We start from the raw sequence: 10,659 nt of genomic DNA on the forward strand, positions 1-10,659 counted from the left end.
GGAGATATTGACCCTCCAAGGTGGTCTAGCATCTGAATAAGGAAGGGGTACGTAGGCTTCTTTGAGGAGAGTAAAGGACTTTTAGGGAGTATGAATGGACGCTGAGAAGAATAGATGGGAGGTATGATAGTTTGTGGCAAAGTTTGTGTGGGTGTGGTGTTGACTTCTTGTTTATTTTCTTGTGACAAGAGTTGATGCAATTCCTGGGGAAGGGATTTATGACAATTGAGTTCCTTTTGGAGAATGTATGTTTAGGAAAACAGGAAATTCAGAGAAAGTCTCCCTCTGCATTTGTTGTCTTTCATGTGCTTATAGCTCAAAATAATCAATACACCAAAGAACCATATTTTGGGATGGCGTGCTCTGCTACCCTTCAGTATTTATAGTCTGCTCATTAACTTGGACCCAAAACAGGCAGAAATGTAATTGGGGAACCTAACTTTATAGTGAGATACATTCTGGGGGAAAAATGTATAGTGTTCAGAGCAGCAATGAAATAGTAGTGGGTGTGGTGGGAAGTGTTTAACATGGTGTTGAAGAGAAGGCCTGTAGGTGAAGACACATGAGACCGGCGAAAGGAAGAGCCAGCCATGCAAAGAGCATTCCAGGCCTGGGAAGCATGCACACATTTTCTCAGGGAAGGTAAAGCACCAATCTATTTGATTTCAGTAAAATTCATGAATTTTACTTTTTTCCTTCTATAACTTGCTATTTCAGGCCTTTATGTGATTTGGGAGCCAAATTTTTTCTAGATATTTTAAAATAATTAGTAGTTTATCATTCTTGATTCCTATTTCTTTTCCCGTCATAGTTAAGTGCCAAAATAAAGGTCTTCCAATGAAAATGACAGCTAACATTTTTCATTAAGCAACCAACAGGAGCCAAGTACTTCCTTGCAATTGTTTGCTGGTATTGAGACAACCGTTTCCCAAGTAAGGGAAGTGAAGCCGAGGGAAGTTAAGCAACTTGCCCCTGGCCACAGCACCGATAAATGACTAAGGAGGCATCGATCCCAGGTCTGACTGCAAAGCCCCAATACTTCCCCCTCTAACAGTTTCTCATTTTCTTAACAATAAAAGTAAATAGTATTAAATCTGCATACAACACATGATTCTGGGGTTCATCGCCTAAAGAGAAGTTTAAGAACACCTTTTCTTACACCTGTATTATTGTTTTCATCACTAAAATGACTATTTTAAGAAGCCAGTTTATTCATTCACTTTATTAATTCAATAAATATTAATTAGTCACTGCTCTGCTAGACAATTGAAATAAAACAATGGAAAAGACAAATATGATTCTCTGTCACTGTAGTGTTATTAGCATTGTCAAAAAGGCTATCATTAAACAAATAAACACATAGCTAATATGTGATTGCAGATTTTAGTAAGTGTCATAATGGAAAATAATGGGGTACTGCAAGAGATAACAGAGGGATTAAGATTTAAGGTCCAAAACATAAGAGAAAAACATTTCAGGCAGCAGACCCTAGCAGAAAAATTATAATCCACAGGTAGAAAAGCTCTTGTAACATTTGCAAACCTGTTATAAGGCCCGTGTAGCTGAGCAACAGTGTATGAAAGGGAGTGACTGTTAACAGGGAAGCAAACATGGCAAAGGGCCTGTATGAACTTATAGACCTTTTCACTCAAGGATTGTGGAGTTGGTCCTCAGTCTAACGGGAAACCATGAATAATTTTGAGCCAAGGAGTGACATGATCTAGTTTATGCTTTTTAAGGATTACTCTCACTGCTGTGCTGAAGGATGAGTTGGGAAAAGGGCACAAGAGGAAGCAGAGAGACCCATTAGGAAACCATTTCCTTAACTCAAGTGAGAGGCGAGATATGGCTGATCCAGAGTGGCACCTCAGAGAACTGGACAATGTAGGGGACATTTTGGAGTTAAATTCAAGGAGACTACCAAGTCTCCTTGAATCAGCATGAGAAAGGTCTAGGAAAACTGTTGACTTCTGATTCAAGTAGCTGGGTGGAAGAAAGTGTCATTTGCTGAGACAGTCAGGGGTTCTGCTTTGCATATGTCATGAATCATTTGAGAGGAGGAGGCAAATAAAGCAATAGTAATAAAACTAGTGAATATTTATTAAATATTTACTGTTAATATTTATTAAATATTTGACTGGACCAGCCACAGTTTTTAAGGGCTTTAAATGTATCAACTCATTTATCATCAGAAAAGCCCTATAAGGCATATACTACTAGCTTTTCTAGTTTACATTTAGAGACATTTTTATCTATAAACATAGAAACATCACATAACTTACCTAGAGTCACACATAAAATGATATGCAAGAAGGGGATTGAACCCCAGGTTTCTGACTCTGACTCTGAAGCCTGACAACTTACCCACTCCAGAGTCTCTCTCTGTGGTCATTAGGTAAACAGATATAGGAGTACAGTGTTGCTGAGCAACCTGGAACTTGGCCACCTGGTGTCTTCACCTATGACCCCACAATTAGTATTGAAGGAAACAGGTTTTTATTAACAGGGTTCCAACCTCTGGGGAGCTGAGAGCCCTTCTCTCTCACCAGACCCAAAGCCTCCCTTGCTTCCCAAAAGGCAACAAGCCAAAACCATGCCCAAAAGTTTCCCACATCCTTATCTGTACATCAGCCAGTTACGCAAATGGATCTCCATCCTCTCTGGCATGTGCACTTGTGGGTTTCAGAGTTGCCATCCTCCCGCTGCAGCTCTCTCCCTCAGGATCTGGGGTCCATTGTTCTCAGCCTCCTGTAGTGGTTCAGGGAAGCATGTGCTGTGTTACACTGAGTCATGGTGGAGTCCAGGGAGGCACACTTCCCAAGACAGTGACTTCTCCATACGTCCTTCAGAAAAGCAGAAGTCTGCAATTCAGCATTCCCAGTCACAATTCAGCTCCAAGCATCTCTCATGAGTCCAGGTGGCTAGGCAGGTTCCCACAGCATCATCGGCTCTGCCACCACCTTCTCCAGCCAGACCTCCTCTCACTGCCTACCTTGGGGCTGACTCCCCCATTTTCAGACCTTCTGGCAGACCTCCCTTCTCACTCCAAACCTCATAGCAGACCTCCTCTCTTTTTCAGCCAGCCCTCACTTAAATGCTCAGCCTAGAACTTCCTGTGTGACCTCATATCTGGCCCTTCCTATGGTGTGTTAGTATCTGCCTTTTTTTTCTCAGCTCCCTAGTAGCTTTTCCCTTCTTTTTGCTGCCATCTTTAGTCAGGGCAAAAATTTCCAGCAATGCACAGACATCAAGGGTGGGCATCCACCCCCTACCTCTCACACAAGCACTGTATGAGATACCCCCGTTCCCACTATGTCACGAGCTACTGAACATCTTCACAGTCTTGTACACAAAGCACCCTGGGTGGCAGGAAGGCATGGTTATTAACTTGCCCTTGTTATGCAATGTATCTCAAATGCTGAACTATCCACTCCCCCCTTTCCTCCAGTCAAGGATTGTGGGAGTTATGCTCTGCACCCTATTACAACAGCACAAAGAGGATTTGAGAATCAACATCATGCAGGAGGAACTAAATCCTAAGGAATGGAATAAGGCATAGAATAAGACACGTTTTCTTGGAACAAGGCAGGAGGAACAAACAAGAAGTCTGAGAAAGAGTAGCCTGAGCGGTGGGAAGAAACCAGGAGACTGCGGAGGCAGGCCAAGGAAAGGGAAGGTTCAACTCAGTGACTGCTGCTGAAATTTCGGTAAGGTACAAGCTGAAAGTGTGGGGGCCATCTGGCACCAGAGTGGTCATTGCTCAACTGAGCAAAAGCACATGACATGATGTGGTGAGTACAAAACTGAGACTGGATTGGAGACTCAAGGGGTAAAAACATTCTTGAGCTGCTTGACCCCAAAGTACAGCTTCAAGGTGAAATTTCTAAATGAATATAGGTGAAAGGAGGTAGGAATTTTATTTTCTTCACGTAATGGGATGTAATATGGCTTAGTTCCAATCTTGGCTAGAAAGTTCTGTTGGGTAGAAAAGGAAAAGTTGAATTGTAGGAATGAAAGGAGGACTATAAAGAGTGAAGGAAGGGCAGTGCAGGGGAAGGAAGAGGCCCTAGGTGGGAGGGGCCAGTAGGCCCCTCTCTGAAAGGTTGCCAGTGTGGCGGTGTGTGACACAGCCGGGAATGTTCACTGAACAGGCTCATTTGCTGTCCTCTGCTTGTGCTCACCAAGGGGTGACTGTGTCTACTGGGAACAAACTTGCCCTTCCACTGTTCGGAATAAAAGGGGGACTGACCCCAACTCCAAAGAGCACCTGGAAACCTCTGAAGCACAGAGCTGTACCAGGCATGTGTGGCACTGAGCCAAATTTGGAAACAGCTGATATTTTCATCAGTTTCCTCTGAATTACTCTGTACTTTCCTCTCATTCCCCAGTGTTAGCCATTCCTACCAATGAGAAGCAATCCCTGTGATTCAATAAATAATTCAGGAGATGTCACCTCAGCCAGCAAGCCACCCTCAAACCCACCACCCAAGTGTTCCTAGGTTTCCTTTTTTGTGATGCTTGCATTGCTTCAGATCTCTCATTGTGGGCAGCAAGCGCTTGGAGGAACACAATCTAATTATCATGACTCACAGAAAGATACAGATGAGGGATGCAACTCCCTGGCTATTTGCAATTGAAAATAGACCACTTAAACTTAATGAATCTCTAGAGAAATATTTATATTGAGAGAGAATTCTATGGTCCTTGAGTATTCTTGAGGGAGCTGTCCATCTGCCAAACATGACTATCAATCAGGATGGCCCTTTATACACAGAAGCACACCAAATACACACAGACACACACACAGACACATGTGCAATACTTAAACACAGTGAGACATGCCTATGTTATACACAGCCATGCAGCATGCACATAAACACACACATGCATGCAAACACACAAAATGCAGGTACACATGTGTACACAGTGTGTGCTAATATACTAAACACTGTATTTTTTACACTGAATATAACTTAATAAGAGTTATATTGCCATTTTTATTTATCAGCTCATCATCTGCTAAATTTACCAGCCCATCCATCATTCATTAAATCAGAGCTTCCTACTAGTGTGCCCAACTTATTGATCTCAATTCTAGTTATGCTTTTTTCACATAGCATGCACAAATGGATAATCTTCACTTTTATAGGATACTCCTAACTAAAAGTATTCTGTCCAATTATTTCCCATAACCACTACTCAAACTATATGTTCTCATTTTCCCTCCAAATCAAAACATAGCTTTTATTGCATCTTTTAAATATCACAAGTAAGTCTGAGGAATCATCCAGCATCTTGTTTCTGTAGGTGAACAACTTCCAGGGGCATCAAACTCATTTTCACCGGGGGCCACATCAGCCTCATGGTTGCCTTCAAAGGGCCAATTTATACAGTCTTAAAATTATTTTGGTCCTTTGAAGGCAACGGTGAGGCTGATGTGGCCCCTGGTGAAAATGAGTTTGATACCCCTGATTAGACCTTATTCATCGGCTGCTGAACTGTTCCTTTTTCAGAAACAGAGATACCATCCTAAAATGTTCCAATATTCTTGTTTTGAGCTGTTGTGTCTTGCTGAATCTCAAAGCAGCTGAGTGTAATAAGTTCCATGTCATTTTCTTCAAGAACTAATTCATCTTTCTGGGCTTGAGATACTGAACAAGCAATGCTTGACTTCATCCAAACCCTACAGATGTATTTTTCACCCAAGAAAGTTCTCATTTCAACAAGAGAACCATTCCCCTGAATAATGACATTGATGGAGAAGTGAGTGTACACAGACTTCATCTTGTAAGGGAAGTCCAGTGCGGCACCCTCCATCACGGTCTGTGCATGACTGCAGATAGTGTGAGCGGTGGTCAGTTCCTGTTTCCCCACCATTTGTCAACCCAGAGCCTCTTCTATTTCTTTCCAAAGAGACTGAGTTCTACATTAATGTGATTGAAGTTCCTCTGCAGGGTGCCTCTGGGGTCCTTCACAACAAATGTGAGTCCCTTCAGAGTGATGTCAACATTTCTGATCGCTGAGAATGGTCTTCATCCTCACTATAGATGGGGCAAAGAGCTGTGTGTTCTAATTTTTTGGTTACAAATGAAATAAGGTTTAAATTCCAATTACGATTTCTTTTACCAAATTGTATTGTGTGTGCGTGTGTGTGTGTGTAAGGGGGGTGGGTGTGGAGAGAGAGAGAGAAGAAGAAGAAGAGAGAAGACAGCATAGCTGGCTAGTGGGCAGGGACAAGAATATGTAAAAAACTCTAAGTTGGAGCAGAGTTTGGTTTTACTATTCTAAGTGAAATAGAAAGCCATAAAGAGTTTTAAATAGAGGAATGACAAAATCTGACTTCATTTGCAAAATACCACCGTGTCTGTGTGATGGAGAATACCTACAACAACCAGAAAAGAAGCTAGAAAACCAACTAGGAGGCAATTGTCATGGTCCAGATAAGAGAGGTAGCTTGAACTAGAGTGGTACTGCAGAGATGGAGAAAGTTTGGTAGGTGCAGGAAAGGTACTGAAGGAAGTGCTGACAGACTTGCTATGGGATTAGACATGACATAAAGAGGAGCTTAAACAAGCAGCTAGATTTATTGAGAAAGAGAAGACTGGAAGAGAAGCAAAGGGAATCCAGTTCTGTTAGCCATGTTACATTTTAAATTCACGGAATCCACGTGGAGATGTCAAACAACAGCTGGATATATAAAACTGGGATTGCAGGGGAGGTCAGGGCTGGAGATAGAAATAGAAGAATTATGAGAATAGAGATGATGGAAAAAGGATGGTCCCAGAAGATGCTAGTAAGGTGAGCATGCACATAAATAAGACACCCTGGGCACCCTCCAACATTTTAACGTAAACAAAGAGGGAGGGGCAGCAAAGAAAATGGAAGAAACTCTCAGTGAAGGATGAGATATAGTGGGAGATTTTTTTTTTTTTTTACCAGTTTTACTAGTATATGAAACAGCTGAAAAGGAATAAATTTATTTTATGTGCTTTCTCCTGCAAAAACTAAGAATTTGGGCAAGGCATCACTGTGGTTTTGAAATGTATAGCCATATATTCTTGGCTATTCAGCCCTCCAAGAGGTGGAGCTGACTCCCTCCCTCTCCCCCCATACTCTGTGGGCCTCATTTAATGAATCACTTCTAGTTAATTGAAACTGCAGTGTTGATGGGCTAACACTTCAAGACTAGATTATAAAAAGACTTCAGCTTTTATCTTGGGTCCTCCTTCCCACTGTTTGGAATCACTTGCTCTGAGGCAAGGTGGCTGCTTTGTAGTAAGGTGACCCATGTGGAGAGAGAGTAACAACCCCAATTAACCCCTAGTATCAACTTGCCAGCCATGTGTGTGACCAGCTTGGAAGTGAATCCTTCCTCCTCGTTCAAACCTCCAGCTGACTGCAGCGTTATCCAGTATCTTCATTAGAGGCCCTGAACCAGAACCGCCAACCAAGTGGTTTCTTTCGGAAACTGGGAAGTACTGTTTGTTGTTTTAAGACACTAAATTTGGGGGTGACATGTTTGTAGGGTAAATGGAGGCAGTCTGGCTTCCTCACCCAGGTGTTTGGGTAACTAAGGGAAGCATGTTCCCATAACCTTGAATGGGTCTGATAAGTAGTGTTCTCATAGCCTTGATACTGGATCCAATAACGTGAAGTGGGCTCGCATGTGCAGAGTCATGCTATGTTATATAATTTTCTGGCTTAAAGCCAGCTTTGTTTGCCTCCGGTACTTAGGGAGGTAGGGACTGCCTGCTGGGTGCCATGACATGTGCCACACAGAGGGGACAGGTGGCATGCAGAGGCTTGCAGAGACATACAGGGAGACACACAGCTTGCAGCATGCGTGACTCGCCCACCCATGAATAAAGGCATGTCAAGCATCCCCACAGCTCCACGAATTTTCTTCCATCTCCCCGAAGCTAGAGTGGACCTGCCAGGCCTTGACAGGCTGCAACACAATGTTAGAAGGTAATAGATAAATAATTCATCACCAGAATGGAGACAGAAAATGCTATGCAACTATGTGTGATAACCATCCTTATTAATATTCTTATTGCTTTGCTCCAAAGGAAAAAATATTCAAATCTGCTAAATGTAGGTGGAGAGACCAGAAGTGATATCATTTTTTTCTCCATGCAGAAATGCAATTGAGTGGCGTGGATCCACGTGTTTACCATCTTCTACCCTCAGCTGTTTTGGTCAAAGCACTTTCTACCTCAATTAGTATTTCTAGTAATGAAACATAACCCCTAGAGGGTCAATACACCGTGGGTTTCATAAAAAAATTTCAAAAGGAATTAAATTAAACCCTCCCCAATATCCCTAAAATTGGAAGGTCAAGACCAAGAGAACACATAAGGAGTAAGGAGAGACAGGCGCAAACTCCCAGAATCTGCCACCACCCAGCTGTGACACCTAGAAATTTAACCAAACTTTTGAACCTCAATGTCTGCATTGTTAAAATAAATGATGCCTGGCTCACAGATGGATGGGAGGGTTAAATAAAATAAAGCACACGAAAAGCCCTTTGAAATGACAAGGCTTAGGATGATGACACAGGCCATCCCTGTCGACTCCGTCTGCTGTTAATATGTTGCTGGGAAAAGCTGGATAGAGGTCAATCGTTTGTTGGAGGATTGAATACATTTATTCAGGTGACCCTGACTGTTCCTCTTTCAAATTGTTCATACCCTGTAGGAACTCAGACATTTCAGCCCAAAGCACACGTTTCCACCCGTGTCCCAAATAGCCCTATTCACCTGATTTTACTTTTGTAAGTGATTATTAGGAACTTGTTCTTTCTCCTCTTTGGCAATTCTTGGTATGAGCTGTTTCATCTGAATTAAAGACTGAAAATCTCAGGGAATAGCTGTAGAATCCAAGTCAAGTTAGTTATTAGTTCAGCTTCAGTTTCTACTCTCATTTCTCTCTGTCAAAGTCATTAAAAAGAATCATACTAATCATAGCAGTCACCTGTAAGCAGATGATCATTTTACAAATCACTTACTCATAAAGTCCACACTTTGAGAAACTCCTTACAAATAATGTGTATAAACAAAATGTCTGTGTTCGTGGATGGTTATTTAGAAAACTGTGGGTTCAGACTTAATTTTTTCTTTTTCTTTTCTTTTTTTTAGCTTCCTCTTCTCTTAAGCTTTATAAAGAAGTACAACATTCCTAGGGGAAGCTGCTGGTCTCTAGGAATAAACACTTAAAAGCATTATAATCCCAAATTGATCCACATAACTTGTCAAGAAACACACAGAACTATCATCTCTTCATAAAAAATTTAAATTAAAGCATAAATTTCACCTATTTCTGTCTATATCTTCTTAGAACTTAATTTATTTTTGTAATAAATTCTTTTTAAGGGATTTTATTTCCAAATTTCAGCAAACATTTTCCAATATGATCTGCCCTACACACACGGATTCTTGCAACTATTGGCTTCATCTCAATTGTTTAAGGTTTTTAAATATTTTTAATATGAAATATTGTGAAAATACTTCATATTAAGAAAGTAGGAAAAATACAACAAACATTTGTGTTCTCAACACTAACATTCACAGATGTTAATATTTTGTCTGTTTCAGATATTACTATTATTTTAAAGAAACAACATTAAAATTACAAGTGAAGCTTTCCAGATCCCAGTTTTTTCCTTCCCTTTCCATGCACAATCCTTACCCTGAGATTTGTGTGTTACACTGTCTACTTGTGTTTCAGTACTTGTACTATGTATGTATGTATGCAGTTAAAGTTGAGGTGCCAGAATGTCTTTGGTATATTGTTGATGAAAGGATTCAAAGGCTAAAGGGGACAGGGATTTGGAGTGAATTTACAATGTGTGACCCACTCACCCAACCTATAACTCTGTCCAAAGGGGAGTGCTCAGAAAACACTTCCTTTACCAAAACACTGAGAAATACACTGGTAAGGAAAGGACCAACACCCTAAAAAGCTCAGAGTACTTCAAGGCAGTAATGACGTTGAGAGCTGCTCCCTTTGAGATGGGCTCCCTGCTCTGCAATCCCAAAGGAAAGCTGGAGGTGATTATACAGATGAGCAGCAGGACTGTTGAGCAGGAATCAAAGTAGCTTAAGGCACAGAGATCTTTGGTAGCTAATTGATTATGGTGTTCCTAGAAAAAATATATTTGGATAATCTATAGTATAAAAATAGACTTTAAGTCTTTAATTATTGCGAACAGTTTTTAATTGACACAATGGAGAGTCACAACTTGTCATTCAGTGTCCAGACTTGAGCCAGTTCATAAACATAAGCTCCTTAAATGAAAGGGAGTCCAGATTCCCCAAGGAAGCAAGGTAACCCTGCCGCACTGCAGCAAGAAGGTTGTGTAAATATTCCTTTAGTTCCCCAAAGCACCGGCAGTTACTTAGTGTGGCTATGCCCTGGGAAAAGAGAAATACGAAGACTCTTCAGAGATTATTGAACTGGCTCAGAGTTAACACTAATGCAGCAAGATCCCATGTCAGTGTGGTCCAGTAGTCAGAGTAGGGACTTACGGAAGTCAATTACCTACATTAAATGGAGTTGAGAGATCAGAAATTCTTTACTATAATGTAGAAAAAAGGAAAATCAGAGTTCGTCTCACAATGGACTGAATGGGTCTGTGAACTCCCCTGTGCTTGACTATGA

General features: G+C 41.3%; 1 pseudogene; it reads right to left on the reverse strand.

Moving 5' to 3' along the window:
- Window positions 1-5,472: 5,472 nt before the first annotated feature.
- LOC112299812 (large ribosomal subunit protein uL6 pseudogene) lies at window positions 5,473-6,036 on the reverse strand (annotated as a pseudogene).
- Window positions 6,037-10,659: the final 4,623 nt, after the last annotated feature.

The sequence above is a fragment of the Desmodus rotundus genome, chromosome 6, assembly GCF_022682495.2.
Source record: "Desmodus rotundus isolate HL8 chromosome 6, HLdesRot8A.1, whole genome shotgun sequence".
NCBI lineage: Eukaryota > Metazoa > Chordata > Mammalia > Chiroptera > Phyllostomidae > Desmodus > Desmodus rotundus.